The 21,408-nt window shown below is 47.8% G+C and overlaps 1 long non-coding RNA gene across 1 annotated transcript in view; it reads left to right on the forward strand.

Moving 5' to 3' along the window:
• LOC144806958 (uncharacterized) overlaps nucleotides 1-18,965 on the forward strand; it is a 47,565-nt gene extending 28,600 nt beyond the window's left edge. The window contains exons 3-4 of the long non-coding RNA XR_013606129.1: nucleotides 18,637-18,720; nucleotides 18,900-18,965. This is a non-coding gene — a long non-coding RNA (uncharacterized LOC144806958). The remainder of the gene's footprint in view (nucleotides 1-18,636; nucleotides 18,721-18,899) is intronic.
• Nucleotides 18,966-21,408: the final 2,443 nt, after the last annotated feature.

The raw sequence follows: 21,408 nt of genomic DNA on the forward strand, positions 1-21,408 counted from the left end.
TAGCATGGACCCGCAGTCATAAGCTAAGACTTCAGAGAGCATGTGAAGCAAGCTGTTTTACCAATTACAATCCCTTGAATACCAAATGAAAGGACACCACACAAGGTATATATCAAATAGATATATATATATATTTATTCTAAACACAACCCCTCTGCACTCTTTGTGAGGTCAGAGGTCAAAGTACATCACAAGTTACTCAATTAGCATACGATAAGTTGCACAAATACAGTTATGCCCTAGGGGCCTCACAAACCATATACTAAGGAAGTGGTATAAGAACCACGTGACAGTTACACAGCAGGCCTAGGGCCTGTAGAATCGCTGGGGCTACACTAAACAACCAAAGGTTAGGAAGTAGGAGGCCCACGGGAGATGTGTGCAGTGTCCAAACACAGTCGCGAGTTACCATTGACTTATAATGGGAAACAAAGAAGTTACAAAGTTACTGTTTAAGGACACTTCCGGATGGACTACAATAAAACCCCTTTAGACTAGGACACTTCGAGAGTCAAGATCCACGGGAGCACCAGAGTACTCGTGTTACCTCACCCAGGGAAGCCGGGTGCATAGGTGCCTTTTGGTGTCTGGTTTCGTCGTCGTTTTCTATGGAGATCAGCAAAGAAGTGCTGCAGGCGGCAAGAGGAAAAGTGTCCAGGTGGATCCAAGGGTGGGTCGATGATGTGAAGAACCTGAAAGCAGAGGGAACAGAGTCTGGGTCTCTAGCCAGTGACCAGGAAGGAACCAGGAAGGAAACAGGCGATGTTGAGTGCTTGAAGGTGAAGAAGGTGAGCTTGTCTCTTCAGCCACGAGGTCCAGGAGGCATCGATGAAGACCAGGTGCTGGATTCAAGCTGTCCAACAAAGGATCTAGTTGACTGCTGTGTTGGTATCCAGATTGGACCCAACAAGCCTTGGCAACTGCAACCCACGCAGGATGTCGAGATTGGCTCTGTTGCAGAGCAGCACGGTCTGTGGTACTTCTCCTTTGAAGGGAAGCTGGAGCAAGCCCGGAGCAACCAGGAAAGCAGTTTAGTTCAAAAGAAAAGTCTTCAGGGGGCTCACTAGCCAATGGGCAAGGAACCAGGAAGACATGTCAAGCTGAAATGCAAGAGCAGGCCCCACGTGACACTCGTGGAGTGTGGAGGGCTGAGCTTCGGTGCAAATGATGCTCGGGTCTGGGGCTTCTCGTACTCTAATGCACAACTTCGAGGGTATCTTGGTCGTTGAGCAGTTACGAAATGCAGGATGTCCAGGGTGTCCGGTCCCACATCTCCCGTGTCTGCCATGGGTCTCAGCTTTGCTGTGGATGTGGGTCAGAGTTAGAGAAGTCTGAAAGTCCAGTTCCTGTGCCACTGAGTCTTCGGGTTCCGGCAGGAGTGTCAACAAAGCAGACTGGCAAGTTACTTGTGGTGCCTGTTGGCAACAGGGTGGTCACTCCTTGACCACAAGGGAGATGTCTTCCGTCTTCTAGTCAGAATAGAATGTCGAAGATCCAAGAGTTCTGTATCAAAGTATCTTTCCAGGATAATCTAAAGTCCTGGGGACACAGCTCCTATACTTATACTAAGGATGGGGGCTTGATTACCTGTCTAGGTCACTCCTATGGGTGGACCTGAGAAGGGGTGGTTACACCCCTTTCCCTTTGTCTGGTTTCGCGCCAGAGCTGGGGCTTGAGTGCCCAAGCAACTGGTTTGAACCGGGCTATGCATGGAGCACCTTGTGTGCCCAGGCAGTGTCTAGATGCATTCACTGAATGCAGCCCTCCCTGCCCCAATACACAAAACCTCTGTCTGGGGAGGTGCTGACACCTCCCTGGACAGGAAACCTATCGTCCAGGCCGCCCTTGCTGGAGTTTCCCCCAGCACCAGGTGGTCAGACTCGTGTCTGTGGCAGCAGCATCCATTTTGTGATGCTTAGGCTCTGTTTAACTTTAACCGGGTAAAGCAGTAACATACATGTCTTTTCCCTCTAGAAGGGTGGAATGCTACCCCCGCCACCAGAATTGGCGGGGGGGTAGTATTCCCAAAGTGTTTAACACCTTACACTACATGTTTTGATAAAGCCAAACCAAAGTTAGCATTAACCGTGAGGATCATAATGCACTTAAGAGTATATGGTATGGCTATATCATAGAACAGCTATAAGGATATGATACCGAAAGCTGCAGAGGGGCGCAGCTCATGCTAGGGCACCCTCTCACATAAAACCAAGCACTCTGCCTCTAGGATTGTCGAGACCTACCATAGGAGTGACTTATAGGTGCATATGTGTCTATATATAAGGTAGATATAGGTATACTATATCTATGTAAGGGGTGATTACACCACCTTACCCAAGCTGAGTGATCAGCCTGTGGTGTCAGTTTGAGGGCCAGCCAGGGGTGGCATAATACATGCTGCAGCCCCTGATAGGCCTTGGATGCACCTATGCCCTGGGTGCCTATGGTACACTATACATGGACTCACAAAGGTGACCCAATACCCAATCTGGTATGTACCTAAAGTACATGGAGTCTATTTTATAGGGAGAGCAAATAGCCTGGGGCCCTGAATAGCAGGATCCCAGGCCAACTAAGTCAAAAACTAGCAAAACACTAGGCAAAAAGTTGGGGTAACCATATAGTCAGATATCCACCTTCCTACAAGCACTTTACAGGAGTACAGTTACCAGCAATCAACATGAGAAACTAAGTGACATATAGCACAGGAGAATTGAGAAACAGACATTCAAGAGTGTATGGGAGATCATATATTTAGCACAAGGGTCTTTCAAAAAGAAGAATCTTTGTTCCTTTTTAAAGATAGTATGCCATGGGGTCATATGTCAGGGAGAAGGGAGGGTGTTCCAAATTTCTTTAGGGCTTCCAGAAAATAATTGATTTATGCATCATTATTCTATGAAGGTGGGAGGCTCCTGGAGAAGGGATTGTGAGTTTCCTGAAGCCTATTCTGTTTCCCAGATTTTAACTTTTTCAGTTAAGTAGATGGGTGAAGAGGAATGCAGGGGCTTGTGTATGGTGCAGGCGGTTTTACTTTGTGCTCCAATCTCAATTAGGAAGACATGGGAGGAATAGTAGAATAGCGGTGATTTGGTCAAAATTCTTGTGTCCAGAAACAAAGGGGGCTGCAGCACGTAAAACTGCTCTGAACTGGGCTAAGTGTGTTTAGGGGAAGATTAGAGAAGTGAGTTATTGTAATCTAATCTGGAGAGAACCAGTGCCTAAACAACTTATTTTAGGTTATCTCTGTAAGAAGCTGCCTGATCCCCCAGAGCAGACTTAAATGGAACTAAGAACTCCTGGCTATGGCTGCGATTTGACTCTGGAGGTTGAGCCAATTGTCAAAGAAGAGAGGATCACCCCTTGAAGAACTCCTTGTTGCAGACGACTTGATTAGGGACAGAGCTCCCGGTTTTCACTACTTGTGAATGGTTCTTCAAAGAGGAGGTAAACCAGTCAGGGACTATCCCTTCAATTCTCATTCAATTCCTCAGAATGCTGATCAAAGCATGGTAGTTGACTGTATTTAAGGCTGCCAAGAGATCGAGGAGAACAAGAACACATGAGCTTCCAGTATTAGGGTTCTGGAATGAGTCATCAACGATCTGCAGAATTGCAGTCTCTGTGCTGTAAACCTGTCTGAAGCCAGATTGGAGAGTGTCTAGAGTTTCTTTGAACAGATTTGAGATATCAACTTACCGAAGAAGGGCTGGTGGAGACTGGATGGAAGTTGACTCCATCTTATCCATCGTAATTTCCCCAACAATCCTCTACCGTTGCCTCTGACCCCACCTCTCCCTCCCCCCTTGCCCTTTGAGGTACTGAATTAGTAACAGCATACTCTCACACTTTAAACAACTGCGCAAGGATAACAATAACACGGTAATTGACGTTGCCACGCTAGCGTTGTGACTCTCTGCCTAAGGCTGCTTTTTATTGCAGTTAACTTTTTAATATTCACTTTTAACTGTTTTTATTACTTGCTGCTTACAGTAGGGTAAGAGGGAAGGGCTGCTTACTGTCAGTTGCTCCCAACTCCGCCGAGGGTACTCTCACCCTGTTCCACCGTAGCTTGTGTCGTTTGAGCGGAGGGTGCTGCGACGTACCCTCGGCATATCGGCCTTCATTCCGGTCACACCCACTTCCGCCGCTGAGTGTGGTGCAGCTGGAGTGGTCTAGTCTTTCCAGCGCACACACTACATAGGCGCTTGCTCAAGCAGGGGTGCAGCAGACGCGCAGTTGGCGTGCCGTTGGTGCCCCAAAGGTGCGCGAAAGGTAAGCACGTCTGCGCCGGTCCGCGCCTGGATCGCTGGATCGTCCGCCAAGTATATAGGGGGTACTTGTCAGAGGAATTGATGGCCCTTAGAGGTTTAGTAGACACTGACTGTCTGCATTCTATGGCGGTTGATATCTGGTGTGGGGGGTTGCAGAAATTGTGACTACCTGCTGACACCGGGTATAAATAATTGCTAAGAGTGTTTTCAGAATTCACTAACAAATATGTGGGAATAGATGATTTTAATGTTTCTGCCCTTAATCTTTTTTCTTGGGCATGGGATACCAATAAATTTGAACTTGCTTCCTACCCATGGTGGTGCATGTTGCAACATTATTAAAAATGCCTTAGAAAAACAAATCACATCCAATGTTTTTTCACAAATGCTAACCATGGTATGTCAAGCCCTTTGTGACACGCTAGACAATCCTCAATTATATTTCTTGTTAATGATGCCTCTTTGTTTTCCCAGATGCACAGTCATAACAGAGGGGGCAGGTTCAAATTTGATCCCCTAAGTAACTTAACCCGAGCTCGTTATGGCAAATAAAATGTGAAGCAGAAAATGGAATGGATAAAAACTTCTGACAAAAACTATGGGGCATATTATCAAGACAGGCGATAAAATTATCATCGCTAAAACGGCAATAATGGGCTTGATAATATGCTCTATGGAATTCCAATTGAAGCTCATGTTAGATGTGAAGGCAGCCATGTAGGTCGCCCCCCTCAGCCGCCACACGGTCCTCCTGTGCCCCTGTCCCGCTGCCGCCACCCGCTGTGACCAGGATCGCTGCCTGAGTCCGTCCTGGACTGCTCTCCTCGGTTTTTCAATTGTTTTGCCTTTGTGACTTCAGGTCTGTTGTTGTTTTGTCTTGTGATTGTTTTTACTGTTCTGTTGCTATTTTCTTTGCCCCCCTCTCGTGCGCTCGTGCCCTCTCCCCCCCTGCCCCCTGTTTTTCCTTTCTGTACCACCCCCCCTCCCGCTCCCCTCCCTCGTGCTTCCCACCACTGCCTCCCCTGCGACCCCGCCCTCCTGGTGCCCCATTCGCCGCCCGCTCCCACCTCCCAGCTACTCCTCCCTCCCTCAGCCCCTCAAATGGAGGCCGTGCAGCAGACGCACCGCTGAGGCGCCGAAGGCAAGCCCGTCTGCGCCCGTCCATGCCTGGACCGCGCCCAGCGCCAGAACCCCTGGCCCCCGCCGCCGAAACCAAATAACCCAACGGAAGTACGACCCCACCACCCTCCACGCACTCAACACCGGCCGACCATCCACCTGCCACTCCGAAGCGCACCCACGGACCTTTCTCCTGCCAAACCTGCAAATTCACCTGCGTCCGAACCCGCACCCCACCCCCCGGACCAGGCAACAACAACAACCACCTCAAGTGCATCCTGCTCAACACCCGCTCCGTCCACAAGCACGCCGTCGAACTCTGAGACCTCCTCGACACAACAGCACCAGATGTCGCCTTCCTCACAGAAACCTGGATGAACCCCTCCTCAGCCCCAGACATCGCCATAGCCATCCCGGACGGCTACAAGATCACCCGAAAGGACCGCGTCAACCAAACCGGAGGTGGAATCGCCATCATCTACAGGAACACCATTGGCGTCACAACCAACTCCGAAGAGGCCCTCACCACCGCCGAACACCTACACTTCCAGATCCACACTGACCCCAAGACCACCCTCAGAGGAACCCTCATCTACAAACCCCCGGGCCTACGCACACAATTCAGTGAAGCCATCACCAACTTCATCAGCCTACATACCCTCGCCTCATCAGACTACATCCTCATAGGGGACCTGAACTTCCACCTGGAGAACAAAAATGACAACACCACCACCCTGCTCGACAACCTCGTCAACCTTGGACTCAAGCAACTGGTCAACACCCCAACCCACTACGCCGGCCACACGCTCGACCCCATCTTCTCCGCCAGCAGCCACGTTGCCTTCAGCCACTCCACCGGACTACACTGGACCGACCACAGCTGCATCCACTTCACCTTTAAGAAGACCGCATCCCACCACCGCCTGCAACAGATCCCCTGTAGATGCTGGAGCAAGGTCACCGCAGACCAGCTAACCTCATCTCTGAGCCAGAACCCACCAATCAACACTACGGACACCAACGATGCAGCCCGCAACCTCACACAGTGGATCGTCAACAGCGCCGACGCCCTTCCACCACTGAAGAACCCTCCAGGCAAACCTGGCAACCGGAAAACAACATGGTTCACCGACGACCTCAAAGAATCGAAGAAATCCTGCCGAACCCTTGAGAAAATCTGGCGCCGGAAACAGACGACCCTCAAGAACGCCACCCGCAAACATCACCAGCTGATCCGCACCACCAAAAAGACATTGTTCAAAGGACGGCTGGACAACAACACACACAACAGCAAGGAACTCTTCAGCATCGTAGAAGAGCTCCCCAATCCTAGCGCCAGCAGCAACGACATCACACCCTCGCAAGACCTCTGCGATTCCCTCGCCACGTTCTTTTACCGCAAGATCGTCGATATCCACGACAGCTTCGGCGCCCAGACCCAGCCCCCAGCCACTGAACCAATGCCCCCTACAACCACCCTCAGCGCTTGGACTCCCATCAGCACCGAAGACACCTCCCACGCTATGAACACCATCCACTCCGGCTCTCCCTCAGACACATGCCCTCACCATATCTTCAACAAAGCCAACAGCATCATCGCTCCCCACTTACAGAACGTCATAAACAACTCCCTCGCGTCCGCTACCTTCCCAGAGAGCTGGAAGCACACAGAGATCAACGCCCTACTGAAGAAACCCACAGTGGACCCTAAAGACATCAAGAACTTCCGTCCCATCTTACTTCTTCCCTTCCCTGCAAAAGTTATCGAGAAGATCGTGAATAAACAGCTGACCGCATTCCTCGAGGCCAATGGATCCCTTGACCCATCCCAGTCTGGATTTCGAGCCAACCACGGTACCGAGACCGCCCTTATCGCAGCCACCGACGACATCAGGACCCTGCTTGACAACGGGGAAACAATCGCCCTCATCCTCCTAGACCTCTCAGCTGCCTTTGATACAGTCTGCCATCGTACCCTAATATCCCGCCTCCACAACGCCGGAATCCAAGATAAAGCCCTGGACTGGATCACCTCGTTCCTCTCCGACAGAACCCAGAGAGTCCGCATCCCTCCCTTCCACTCTGCGGCCACCAAGATCATCTGCGGCGTACCCCAAGGCTCGTCGCTCAGCCCAACCCTCTTCAATATCTACATGAGCCCCCTCGCCACCATCGCACGCAAACACAACCTCAATTTCATCTCATAGCCGACGACACCCAGCTGATACTCTCCCTCACCAAAGACCCAGCCACCGCCAAACTCAACCTCCAGGAAGGAATGAAAAACGTCGCTGAATGCATGAAACTCAGCCATCTGAAACTGAACTCAGACAAGATGGAGGTCCTCAACCTCGGACCATCCCCATCCGCTTGGGATGAATCCTGGTGGCCCACAGCACTGGGCACCGCACCGACAGCCACTGACCACGCACGCAACCTGGGATTCATCCTGGACTCCTCTCTCACGACGAGCAATCAAGTCAACGCCATCTCATCCTCATGCTTCAACACCCGGCGCATGCTCCGCAAGATTTTCCGGTGGATCCCTACCGGAACTAGAAAGATGGTCACCCAGGCCTTTGTCACCAGCCGACTAGACTACGGAAACACCCTACACGCAGGAACCACAGTCAAACTTCAGAAAAGACTCCAACGCATACAGAACGCATCCGCACGACTCATCCTCGACATCCCCGCCACAGCCCCATATCAGCCCACCTGAGAGACCTGCACTGGCTCCCCATCAACAAAAGGATTACGTTCAGGCTCCTCACCGACGCACACAAAGCGCTCCACGACATTGGTCCCGGGTACCTCAACAACTGCCTCACGTTCTACACTCCAACACGCAAAATCCGCTCCGCCAGCCTCGCCCTCGCCACCGTCCCATGGATCCGCAGAACCACCGCCGGAGGAAGATAATTCACCTTCCTGGGGGCAAAGACATGGAACTCCCTCCCCGCCCACCTACGACTTACCCAGGACCACCTCACTTTCAGGAAACACCTCAAGACCTGGCTCTTTGAGCCGTAGAGGCACCCCTCCCCTCCCCCAGCGCCCTGAGACCCCTACGGGTGAGTAGCATGCTCTACAAATGTCTTGATTGATTGATTGAAGGACATCTAACATTGTCTTCAATTGGAATTTCATAGAGCATATTATCAAGCCCATTATCGCCGTTTTAGCAGCAGTATTCTGCCGCTAAAGCGGCGATCATTTTATCGCTTGTCTTGATAATATACCCCTATTTTCCTCCTCCTGGACAACTGGATGTGTCCCTGATGCCCTCCCTCCAGCCCCATACAATTACCGGTACACATTGTGAGGAATACATTTGTAACATAGGCACCACAGCCCGTCTTCCCAGTGGAGAAGGAAGACTGAAGAGGGAACTAACAGCCCTGGATAACATAGCCCTGCGCTCAACTATATTAGGTGTCCATATGCCAGTAGAACTAAAAATCCCCCCCCAATATGAAAAAGTGCTTGTGCTTAGTAGACGGTTTGTTCCAACCACAATGCCTGTAAGTGGGATGCTCTTCGGTCCACACGCCATAACAAAAGATTTAGAATTGGTTAGCAGATCAAGAGAGCCCATAAATTCCACAAATGAATGAATCAGTGAACGCTGAGCTCTTGTGGAATGAGCTAATAAAAATGCGTTATCCACATTTAACAAAACTGGGTGAGGAGTAATGGTGGCTCCTTCACAAATGCACTGCGTAGACCCACCTCAGCAGTGGCCCAGCAGCTCCAGAATTATTGCTCCAAGGTGCCAGCCCCTGACCGTAAGATTCAACCTTGGGTATATTTGCCCAACTGCACGTTTTGACTGCACCCAGAATTCCCGGTCAAGGCATTTCCAAACCAGCTGCGCTCCTAAGGCCCCAGAAACCTTGCAACACTTAATCTCCCTTGAGAGCCCTCGAACTTGCCTGCAAGTCCCCCTTTGCTTTGCCTTTGCAGGTGGCCCACTGGCTTTGTAGGATGCAAAGTACCTATTTGTCTTGTTCCCCGAAAAGTTCCCGAGAAATTGTCCATGGCACTTTGGATCTTGGCCCCAAACGTTTAGATTTCCAAAAGGGTAACCACACAACAACTGTATTGCATTGCTTATTCTACTTGCCTTTTTTCCTTCAATAGGAAATGCATTGTGCGTAATTGCACACAACTGTGATTATTACATTGTTTTGTGATTTATGGTACTGTGAAAAATATTTACCTGGTACCTGAAGTTCTTGGTCTAAATATGTATATAAAAGAGTACTGTTTTTCAAATTCGGTCTTGACTTCATTCATTGAGTTTGTGCCTCATTTATTGCCTTGGTGTGTACAATAATACTTAGCGCTACCCTCTGATAAGCCTAACTTCTCACCCACACAACCACAAAAATAGAGCGTTAGTGTTATCTACTTTTGCCTCTGTAAATCAATAGCAGTCTACTTGACCTCTCTGCACAGTGTACCCCATTGTGGTGCACTACATAGAGATGTGGGTTTCCTACATCGGTGGATTAGCGGTGGGTTCTACGACTTTGTATTTGCTGAACCATTCTGACAATACTGTGATCACACGAGTGAAGTCACAAATTGCCTTTAATTCATTTGCATTTTGCAAATTGATTAATTTTCCAAATTTTGAGACAATTGTTAGGGCACTGGTTAGGCCCTTTTTAGTACAACTGTTTTAAAAGTCCAATTCTTACTGGAGTCAGACCAGTGTGGTTCGAATATTTTATTCTTTCCAAAAAGGTTCCCGACTTAGTAAAACACAATGAGCACAGCGGCAACACTTTTGAAGAGCTGGTACAGTTAGAGGAGCTCAATCTCACACCTTACCTGTCTCTACCAATGAGACAGCTTAAAGGTCTGCGTTAAACATATGGCCTTAAGACTGAATCATTCCCTACCAAAGCACAGTTCCAGGGGCGTATGACAAACAACATCCAGAGGATGGCTCTGATCTTGCAGAAGATCAGAATACTGATAGTGGTAGTGATGATACAGCACCCCAAGACAGAGCAGCACTTCCAGATGAAGAGCTTGCCCTGGAAAGACTATCCAGGAGGTTACATATAGAAATATTTAAATCCTAGCTATAGAGAAAGAGAGAACAGAGTTGGGCCTAGGTCCCATCTTTGGTGGCAGCACAATAAAAACTAGGGAGAAAGATAATTCTTTTGACTCTTAAATTCCAAAAGGGAGTGTCCCAAAATTCTTTGAGGGTGCTGATTATGATATAGAATTCGGTTCAGGGAAGCCGGAAAAACTGAAAGCCAGACCTGGTTAGATTTTGTAGACTACTCAGTGAAATCACTAGGAGGTTGGTTAGCAGGAAATTATGTGCATGACCTTGAAGAGCTTTATAATTTGATAATGAAGGAGCATCTGTTAAGCAATTGTTACCAAGAGAAGTTACATCAATTCCTGGTAGACCTAGGTCCACTATCTCCTCAATAGTTGGAGAAGAAGTTAGACTCCTGGGTCAAAACAAGGTTGACCAAAACTACCACTGGTGGTGGAGACCAAAAGAGAGAGGCAAAAAAGTCCACCCAAGGCAAAGAGGGTAACTGTAAAACAAAGAGTCTTCTTCAGGCCCCCAAAAACCTGCTCAGGAGGGTGGGTCCAAAAGCTCTTCACAGGCAAAGGGTGGAAACCAGGGGAAGAACTGGGATCCCAAGAAGGCTTGGAACTGTAGAACCACAGGCACTGAAGTGGAGACTCTAGCTGTACAAATAAAAAAAATGCCTCTTGCCCACCTGCTGTAAATGCAGTTGCCAATCTCAAGATGGGATCTCAGGAGAGCACTGGCCATGCCAGGGAGCTCACTGAGACGACTCTAGTAGTGGATGTGGATTCAACCACCAAGTTGTGTGGCCCACTAACATGCAAAAATACATACAACATCCAGTCATTAAAGGGGTTAGGATGGAGGCATTGTGAGACACTCGTGCTAGTAGTGTCACTATGGTGACTGAGCAACTGGTGTCCTCAGAATAGTATCCGCCTGGAAGGACCTATTCAGTCACCAATGCTGACAATGTGACAAAAATCCATCCCATGGCAATGGTGTCCTTTGCCTGGGGAGGGGTTGCTGGCCAAAAAGAGGTAGCAGTGTCTTCGTCCATTCCAGTTGATTGTTAGCTTGGCAACATTTTGGAGTCCTCAGCCTGGGCGGAGGCAGCACTGACAATCCATGGAGAAATGTTTGGAATCCCACCCTGGGTGTGTGTGAAAACGAGAGCACAGAGCAGAGCCCACGGCGAAAAAGAGGCGCTGGACACTGGGTGAATGGCCCAACCTTCCAAGAGAAAAGGCAGGTAGACTGGGGAACCAGCTGCAAGTCAGACACCAGACCCTAATGCTCAGGAGGAAGAAGAGTCAGCCCCAGAGGGAATTGAGCCTCAGGAGTTGTACCCTTACCAGGCTGAGCTTTTGGCCCACGTGGACCCTCTAGAGAAGATCTGTGCCATGGGGCAGTGGATCTGACCCACTCTTGAAAGCCTATGACAGCATGCTGCTGCAGAGGAAGGTGCTGATGTCAGTGGTTCCCACAGGACCTATTGGGAGGTGAGGATCCCTTGAACTTAGGCCAGAGACCCAAAACATGGTGCCACTAGGAGAGTGGTGGTGCCTCAGGCATTTAGGGAATTCCTTATCACTTTGCCCCATAACATCCCCCTATCTGTACAACTTGGTCAGACCAAAACTTGGAGTAGGCTGGTTAGCCGCTTCTACTGGCCAGGGATGTGCCAGAAGGTGAAGGAGTTTTGCAACTCTTGTGCCACCTGTCAAGCCAGTGGCAAGCCAGGTGTCAACCCAAATGTCCCCTTAATACCACTTCCAGTGGGTTCCCTTTGAGAGAGTAGGCATTGACGTTGTTGGTCTCCTTGACTCTCCTATAGCACCAGGAAACAGATACATCCTGCTGGTAGTGGATCATGCCACCAGGTTTCCTGAAGCTATTCCCCTTAGGACTAACACTGACCCTGAAGTGGTTAGGGTCCTCATTGGTATATTTACCAGGTTGAGATTTGCCAAAGAAGTGGTGTCAGACAGAGGTACAATCTTCATGTCTGCCTACCTGAAACACATGTGAAAAGAGTGTGGATTGACCTACTGGTTCACTACCCCCTGCCATCCTCAGTGTAATGGGCTTGTTGGAAGATTCAACAAAAAAATGAAAGGTATGTTTGGTGGGCTCCCTGAAAAACTCATATTACTTACATGCCTGTTTTTCGCCTACAGTGAAGTGCCACAGAAGTGAGTGGGGTTCTAACGTTTTGACCTTCTGTTTGGTCATTCTTTTGGGGACCATTGTGCCTCATGAAGGAGGTATGGAAGAAATCTCGCCTTGAACCCAAACAAGATCTAGGGGCAGATGTATCATCTTCCAGTTTTGCGAGTCCTTAATTGCGATTTGTAGCGAATCGCAATTAAGGAATAGCAAAATGGTATGTATGTACTTTTTTGCGATTATTTAGCGATTTCTTAAAAATTGCTAATAAATCTGTGATTTTTTAGCAATTTCTTAATTTGCGAATTTCGCAAATTAAGAAATCGCTAAAAACAGGAATCTGCAATACTGGAACAGGCTGATGACATCACACACAGGAAGTTGGAGTGATTGCCTGCACCTGCTTGCCTGAGCCACACCCAGGGGCAGTTGGAACACTGTTTGGATGCAGAGCAGACCTGTTTGGAGTACAATGGAGTCACAGAATGCACAGGAGGAAATCTCTGTTGAGAAGAGGAAAAGGAAGCAAAAATGTACAGAAAAGGAACAAGAAACCCTTATAGAAGAAATGGTGTGTAGCCATGAGCTACTTATTGGAAAAAAGGCCTTAAAAGTTCCTGAATCAAGGAAGAAAAAAATGTGGTTGCAGATCCAGGAAAAAGTAAATGCTGTTGGGGTTACCAATAGAACCATTGATGAAATAAAAAAACGATGGTATGATATGCGTCAAAGATCCAAAGAGAAACTAGCAGAAAGGATCAAGGAGAGTAACAAAACTGGTGGTGTTACATCAACAGCTGACCAACCAACACCCCATGAGGAACTAATTGAAACAACCCTGCTTCCAGAGAGTGTGAGTGGAGTGGCTAACATTGATAGCTCTGAGCCTACACCAACAGCAGAAGGTAAGATGCAAGCAAAGATTCATCAGAAATGTGTGTAATGCATGTGTGTGTGTTCTGTGCATGTTGTCAGTGTGAGGAATGTAGTACTCCAGTGAGAATGTGAAACATGCAGGAAACAATGCATCATGGGATTTGTAGTGCAATCCTGACTTTTACATGTTTACATCATAGATACACATGAACTTTTTGTAATTAAATATGAAGGTAAACATATACTTTTGTTCGTTTTCCTTTTGCACAGAAAAACAAAAAAAATGTATTTGTTAAAAAATGCACATACAAAAACAAACTCATATGGCTCACTCTACATCCACAGAACACTCAAGGGAATCCAGGGAACAAAGTGAGGGGGATGAATCACCTCCCCATGTCACATCTGTTACTGAAGGAGGAGGCCCTGATGCCAATGCCCTTACTGAAGTTGTGTGCAGAAAGCGCAGGCCTGTTGCTCCTCTGCCACCATTGGAGGATGATGAAAATGGAGATGGAGGTGCAGTACACACTGAGCAAGACACAGTTGGCCCTCGTGACTCACAAGACCAACCCCTTAGTCAAAGGAGAACACGGTCATTCCAGTATCAGACATGTCGGAGCAGCAGTGGTCAAATGGAAGCAGGCACAGTTTGTGCTGGTCTTGAGCAGGATATGCTTCACGTGCAGCGCCTGCAACATAAGGACCTCAGATCAATAAATAGACAGCTATTAATATTGAACCGAAATCAAGCAAGCATGTCTGCATCAATAGAAAAACTGTGTCAGACCCTTGAACGTACAGAAAAAGCACGCAACAAGGCTGCCCAGCATGCACATATGAGGATGCATGGCTACACAAAAGCTATTAACCGCCTATGCACTGTCACTAGCAACTTCACCAGGCACAGCATTAACATACAGCGTGAAATTAGCGAATGCACCGGTAACATGGCACACAGCGTGGACAGTGTGACTTCTGCAGTAGAAATTTTGCAAACCTCCAACTCCGGTGCAGGACCTCTCATTGCTTCTGCTGACAGTGAGAACACCTCCAGTAGGAACAGTAGGAACCCCACACCAACTAATCACTTGACCCAGCGCAGAAGTGAAAGGTGTGCTGGCACAGCACATGAACAAGAAATCAGACAACCACAGGAACATCCTGCTTTAAGCCGCCACCGCAAGAAGCGACAGTTTAAAGTGCAATACTTTGTACATTACTGCATTGTGGAACATGGCTTCTTTTGAAATTTGAGTTATTTTTCATTTACTTACATACAAATTTGAAGTTCTAATCCTGCACTTTGGTTTGTGTTTTGTGAATAAAAACAACAATTGCAAAAACACAATTTCAATGTAGTTTGTCTTCTCTTACCTAAAAGTAATTCCGTGTAATCTCAGACCGTCTTTGACGGCCAGCCACAGCTCCTACTCCTGCTGCAGCCCTTCTAGGTGGAGGTGTGTCATCATCATCAGATGTGTCTGACTCACTCACTTTAATGTCTGTACCTTTGCGCATGACCATGTTATGCAGCATTGCACAGCTAGTTATAATTTTACAACAGGTTTCTGGACTGTATTGCAAAGCGCCTCCACTTTTGTGTATGCATCTGAAACGGCTTTTTAATATGCCAAATGTGCGTTCAATGACCCCACGTGTTGACCGGTGTGCCTTGTTGTACCGTCTTTCACTTGCATTTGCAGGGTTCAAGTATGGCATTAGGATGAAGTCACGCACTGCATAGGCGCTGTCACCTGCATGAATGACAAAAGAAAAGTGACATTATGTTCCAATGTCAAATGATGAATGGATGGATGGATGTTTGCATGAGTGTGATTTACCTAGCAGGTATCCGTCTCTGAACTGTCCAGCACTCAGACGTCTATGAATTCCGCTAAGTCTGAAGATAAAGGAGTCATATGTGCTGCCTGTGTACTTTACCACTATGTCATTGATGATATATTTGGCATTGCACACCATCTGGATGTTGAGAGAGTGGTAGCATTTCCTATTACGAAATACATATTCTGTGGCTGATGGTGAAGTGATGGCAATATGAGTTCCGTTATGCATCCAATCACATGTGGGAAGCGTGCAATTTGATAGAATTCCAACTTGGTATCCTGTATGGCTTGTTGGGTGTTTGAGAAGTAGATGTGATGTTGAAGCCTGCTCAGCATTGCATCCAGAAAAACATGAAAAAAGTGTGATAGGGCACTTTATGACACCCCACCAACCTCTGCAATGACACTTTGAAAAGACCCCGAAGCCAAAAGGTGCAATGAGCACAATACCTGCACTTGGGTGGGAATTGATTGTGTCCGGCCTGTTGGGTGCTCCAGAAAAGGTTTCAATTCATTGATGAGGTCAATAATGGTGTGAGGATGAAGTCTGTACTTCTCATAAATGTCCTCTTCAGTCTGCTCAAACAGCGTAATGCGTAATCTGAAGATTTTCTCCTGTCTCTGTCACCTCCGTGCAAGAGCTTGAATGCGCAGCCTCCTGGCTATCAGGTATAGTCCAGCCATTTTAGGAAACAATTAAGTGCATTCTGGGTGCCTTTTTATATATTTTTTAAGTTACCACCTGCATGTAGTTGGTGTTAATAGCGATTTCTTAAATAGCGATTTTCAGGAATTCGCAGTTAGCGATTTTTTCATACATCCTGTTGCGATTTCTTAATCTGCTATTTCTTGTTAGCGAATTTCGCAAAAGTAAGGAAATGCAAAATTAGGATCCGCACATTAATTCGCAGAAAACAGCATCACGCTAATTTAGAAATCGCAATAATTGCGATTTCATATTTTGCGGTGCGATTTCTTTCTTACATCCCATTTCCCGTTTATTTTGTCGCAAACAATGAAATTTTGCAATTCGCATTGTTTGCGAGAAAAAAAACCCCTTGATTCATCTGCCCCATAGTGTGCTATGTGATTGGCTGCTGCTCCAGGATGGCTGAATACATGGGGAAAGCAAATAAAATCCTTGCAGACCAGCCAGCCAGGGGCTCCATAAGCAATGGTACAACCCAAAGGCTCCTATGGTTGAGTTCCAACCAGGGCAGAAGGTATAGGTTTTGGAGCCAGTGGCTCCTAGGGATTTCCAAGATAGGGGGAGCGGGCCTTACCTGGTCAGACTAGATAGTGTACTTATGATGTGGACACCGGTGAAAGCCAATGCATCAAAAATAAAATATACAAGCAGTCTGATCATGTGAAAAAGAGCACCAAGACTGAAGTAAGCAAGATGCTGGAATTGGGAGTCATAGAGCCATCTGAGAGCCCCTGGGCCAGACCTAGTGTTAGTTCCCAAGCCTCAGACCCAGGGCGGTAAAAAAGAGATGAGCTTCTGTGTGGACTTTGGGGGCCTCAATGCTGTGACCAAAATCCATGCACACCCAATTCCTAGGGCTGATTGACAGGTTGGGGGCAGCCAAGTATCTGAGTACCTTTGATATCACATCAGGATACTGGCAGATAGGTTTGACTCCAGGAGCAAAGGAAAGATCTCCATTTTCAACTCCAGACTGGCATTATCAATTTACTGTGATGCCTTTTAGTCTGAAAAATGCAACAGACACTTTTCAAATGTTAGTGAACAAAGTCCTTGCTGGATTGGAATCCTATAGTGAAGCTTATCGAGATTATATTTCTGTCTTTGGTTCCACCTGGCAGGATCACCTGATTCACCTTGAGAAAGTACTAGAGGCTCTGAGAAGTTCATGCCTCACTGTCAAGGAAATCAAGTGCCAGATAGGGCATGGGAAGGTGGTATACTTGGGCCACCTTATTGGTGGGGTTGTATGACGTTACAATGCATACTTTTACAACGCATGCCTTTACAAAACATTTTTTACATCGCAACATCCTTTACATTGCCCAGCTCCATGATGGCTTCACTGTACTATGGGATGTTTAGTACCAAACATCTCATCTTAATAAACCTGCACTGATTCCAGTGTCAGATTTATTAATAATTGCACGCAGAGGACGACCTCTTAGAGGGTTCCCCTGAAACCTACCAACCCTTAGTAGAAACCACCGCAATGGAGCGCACACCGCTAGCCCCTCCTCCGGATCGCCCCTCGGGATTCTGGTACTTGTAGTTCAATAGTGGATCACCCAGGTGGGTGCAAGTCGGTACTTGTTGGACTGATGAATCTCTAGGATCGCCCCTCGGGATTCTGGTACTTGTAGTTCAATAGTGGATCACCCAGGTGGGTGCAAGTCGGTACTTTTTGGACCCTTAGTGTTGTCATTGACTGGTCTGAGCTAGCCTACCAGCACTAGACAGAGTTCTGATCTCATGCAATGAGCGCCAACACGCTCAGAGACCAAGAGCAAAGCATATCCTCTGCGGAGGTGTTCAAACCCCTCCACAGTCAGGAAAGCTTCAAAGTCCTTGTCGCCTTTGAAACGTGACCCCACTCCTTTTTGCTGGAAGACAGGTGGGAAAGTCAAGTTAGAATAGGAGGTGTGTCCTCCTCTACCAACTCATCCCCTCAGGTTTTAGAGGGGAGGTGTAGCACATTTTTCAGTGCCCACCATCTTGAAGAAGGTGGGAATTCAGCCAATCACCAATCAAGCAGTATTTGCAAAGCACTGCTTATCACTCCGGGGGGTATGTAGATGCTGTGCTGAAGGTTTCAGATGCAGAGCCAAGTGTTGAGCCCTCTCCTGAAGTGGCTAAGCGCAGGTGGTGCATAGGTGGAGAGGGAGGGAGCTCCATGTATTGGCGAATTGGTGAGAGAAAAAGCAGCTCCGGTATGGCTGCGGCGGATGCATGTAGTCTGTGCAAGGGTGAAGGGTGCAGAGTGCAGGTTCCTGGTGGGTTGATGTAAGGTCAGGTGATGGTTCATGTAGTGTGGTCTGATGTTGTGGAGGGCCTTGTATACGTGGGTCAGGAGCTGGAACTGACATCTCTTGTCAATGAGGTGCCAGTAGAGGTCCATAGGGAGTTGGGTGATGTGTGCTCTCTTAAATAGGATGAGGATCAACTTTGCTGCTGCGTTCTATATCGTTTGGAGTCTTTGCACAAGTTCGTAGTTTATGTCAGCATAGAGAAAGTCGCTGTAGTCAAGTCAACTGGTGATGAAGGCCTGTTTCACTCTTTTTCTGGTGCTGGTAGGTAGGGAGCCATCTCAAGATTTTTGGGAGCCTGAGGATGGCGTTGAAGCAGGCTGATGCAACGGAGTTGACATGGCGTCTCATGGTGAGTTTGCTGTCCAGTATGATGCCGTGGTTGGGTGCATGGTCTTTTGGTTTGGAGGTTGGTCTGAGCTCCTGTGGCCATCTGGAATCCTTCCAGAGGGCGCTGTGTCTGCCGAAGATGAGGACATCTGTCTTGTCTGTGTTCAGCTTGATGCAGTTGTCTTTCATCCATGTCGCTAGGTTCCTTATGCAGTTGTGAAAGTTGGCCTTAGTCTGGGTGGGTCCAGCACGAATTGTCTCTACCAGATACATCGTTACCGAAGGTAAGTACCTCGTACATTTCTTCTAAGTTGGTTTGCAATTGAACTCCACTGTGACCACTCTCTTTGTGTACCTTTGTCTTTAAGGTCAGCATTACTAGTATACATTTTTCCCAGTTGGCCTCAATTCAGCTCCCATGATATTGATAAAAATGTGCTCTACAACTGGCTCATCAGAGCTCAAGTTTTAGGATATGTGACCAGAATTCTTTAAATAGTGTGCATGACTTTATGCAATTTGCGGTTCTCCAGTAGAATCAGAAAATCACAAACGTTTCACAAATCACTATTCATAGTAGCTTTCTTGACAAATCCTTGGGACTGCTATTTCATCCTTTGGACAGAATGACGCTGAAGGGCACATATGGGGGAAGTGGGGAAAGACGCAGCTGGGGAAAGACGTGTGTTTATGGCAATAATGGCGGCTTTGTTGGATTGCGAGATGCCACTTTAAGTTACGAGCGGAAAGCCGCAGCGTCAGATGCCAGTGGTGCAGGCTCATTGAAGGACTGCACTATTATATATAGTGACTCTTAACAAAACATCAGTGATCTGCGGTGAGGGGGACAGCGATCCGATTCTCTACAGACAACACCCGAAAATAGTGTGTCTCCTGTGTGCAGACCACTAAATTAGCACACCCTGCTAGGAATTTCCAGATATTGTTTGGAGACCTACGGAGCATCGCATTGTCAGCGTGTGGATAGCAAAATACAGCAATTACGAACACTGAGTAGGTGGCTACATGCGGAAGATCGATGCCGCTGAAAAAACAGCTGATCAGCATAAAATTTACCCCAACTTTAGAGGCCACATAACACGGCATTAAAGTGCATGCCATTGTTCTACGTTTAAGCGGACAGTACAGGGGATAACTACATTCGCCACATGATCACAGTGGTAGGACTGTGCCTGACCTCAAGATGGCGTCTGGAATTCATTCAGACCATGGTTTCTCCCCCACCCCCAAATCTGGTGGAGCTGCTCTGTTCAGTTATTGAGGAAATTGGCCTTGGTTCATCCCCTGACCATCACCTACCAAGCCTGACTTTGGGCACAGTTTTTCTCTCTGTCTCGCCCACCATTTCGGTAAACTCTGCTTTCTCCTGGTCTCCTATCTATCTATCTGTTCCCATTTAGCACTCTTTTTTTCTTTGTCTTACTTCCTTTGCTCCTATCCCTTCTCACCTGAATCTTTCGCTTGCCCGCTACACCGCCTAGCCCCTTGTCCTTTTTTGCCCTTTGACTAAGCACTCCTTCTCCCCTTGTTGGGGAAAGATCCAATATATATACTCTGGAGTCTCAGCGAACCCGCTGAGAGAGTCCACGGCGCCTAGGGAGCCACTCACAGTTGAGGTCTGGTATGGCACCCCTTGCCAAAGCACTCCCTCTCCCCTTTTTGGGGAAGGATCCAGTATTGTAGGCCTTGGAGTCTCAGAGACCCCTCTGGGAGAGTCCACTGCATATTGGGAGCCTCTCGCAACAGAGATGGGGAAATGATACCACTTCCCCTGGGATCACAGCTTACTGGACTTTGGACGCAGCTCTGACTCATCTACCGGTTTGTGTCCCCGTCACCCTCCCCCTCCTCTTTCCATGCTGTGTCTCTCACCCTCCCCTCCTCTTTCCCTCTTTCCCTCCTCCATTCTCTTTCTACTTCCCCTGCTCTTACCCCCCTTCCCCGGAATCTCTCCCCTTGCCTGGTTTTTCCCTTACGTATATGTCCTTTTTGTTTGTCTCGACCTTACTTGTCACTATGTTGCCAGGCTCTAATAACTGTAACCTTTGTAACGATGTAACCTGCAATTATGGTCTGATACTCATGTAAAGTGCTCTGATACCTCCGGGTCTAGCCAGCGCTATATAAAACCTTTAAAATTAAAATTAAAATAAAAAAATAAGTCAGAAGACTAGTTGGTTGTTGTTGGCGTAGGAGATGATGCACATGTTGTGAGATCTGACAATGTCTGCAAGAGGAGCCATGTAGATGTGGAAGAGGTTGGGGCTAAAGGATGAGCCCTCGGTACTCTGCAGATAGTAGGCTAGGGGTGCAAGGCAAAGGGGGGAGAAGTAGACTCTCTGGGTGCATCCTGTCAGGAAGGGTGCAATCCATCTGAGTGCGTCACTTGTGACTGCAATCTGGCGAAGTTGTTGGATGAGTGTGCTGTGTGACACTGTGTAAAAGGCATTGGAGAGGTCGAGGAGGATGAGGGTGGCAGTGGTGTTACCTCTGTCTAGCAGGGCTCGGATGTCGTCTGTTGCTGCGATGAGGGCAGTCTCTGTGTTGTGGTTGGACCTGAGCCTGATTGGGATGTGGCCAGTAGGTTGTTGCTTTCCAGGTGTTCGGTGAGTTAGATGTTGATGACTTTCTCCACGACTATGACGGGGAGTAGGAGGAGGGAGATTATGCGACAGTTCTAAAGATCCTT

This window comes from Lissotriton helveticus, unplaced genomic scaffold, assembly GCF_964261635.1.
Source record: "Lissotriton helveticus unplaced genomic scaffold, aLisHel1.1 SCAFFOLD_745, whole genome shotgun sequence".
In the NCBI taxonomy this organism is placed as follows: domain Eukaryota; kingdom Metazoa; phylum Chordata; class Amphibia; order Caudata; family Salamandridae; genus Lissotriton; species Lissotriton helveticus.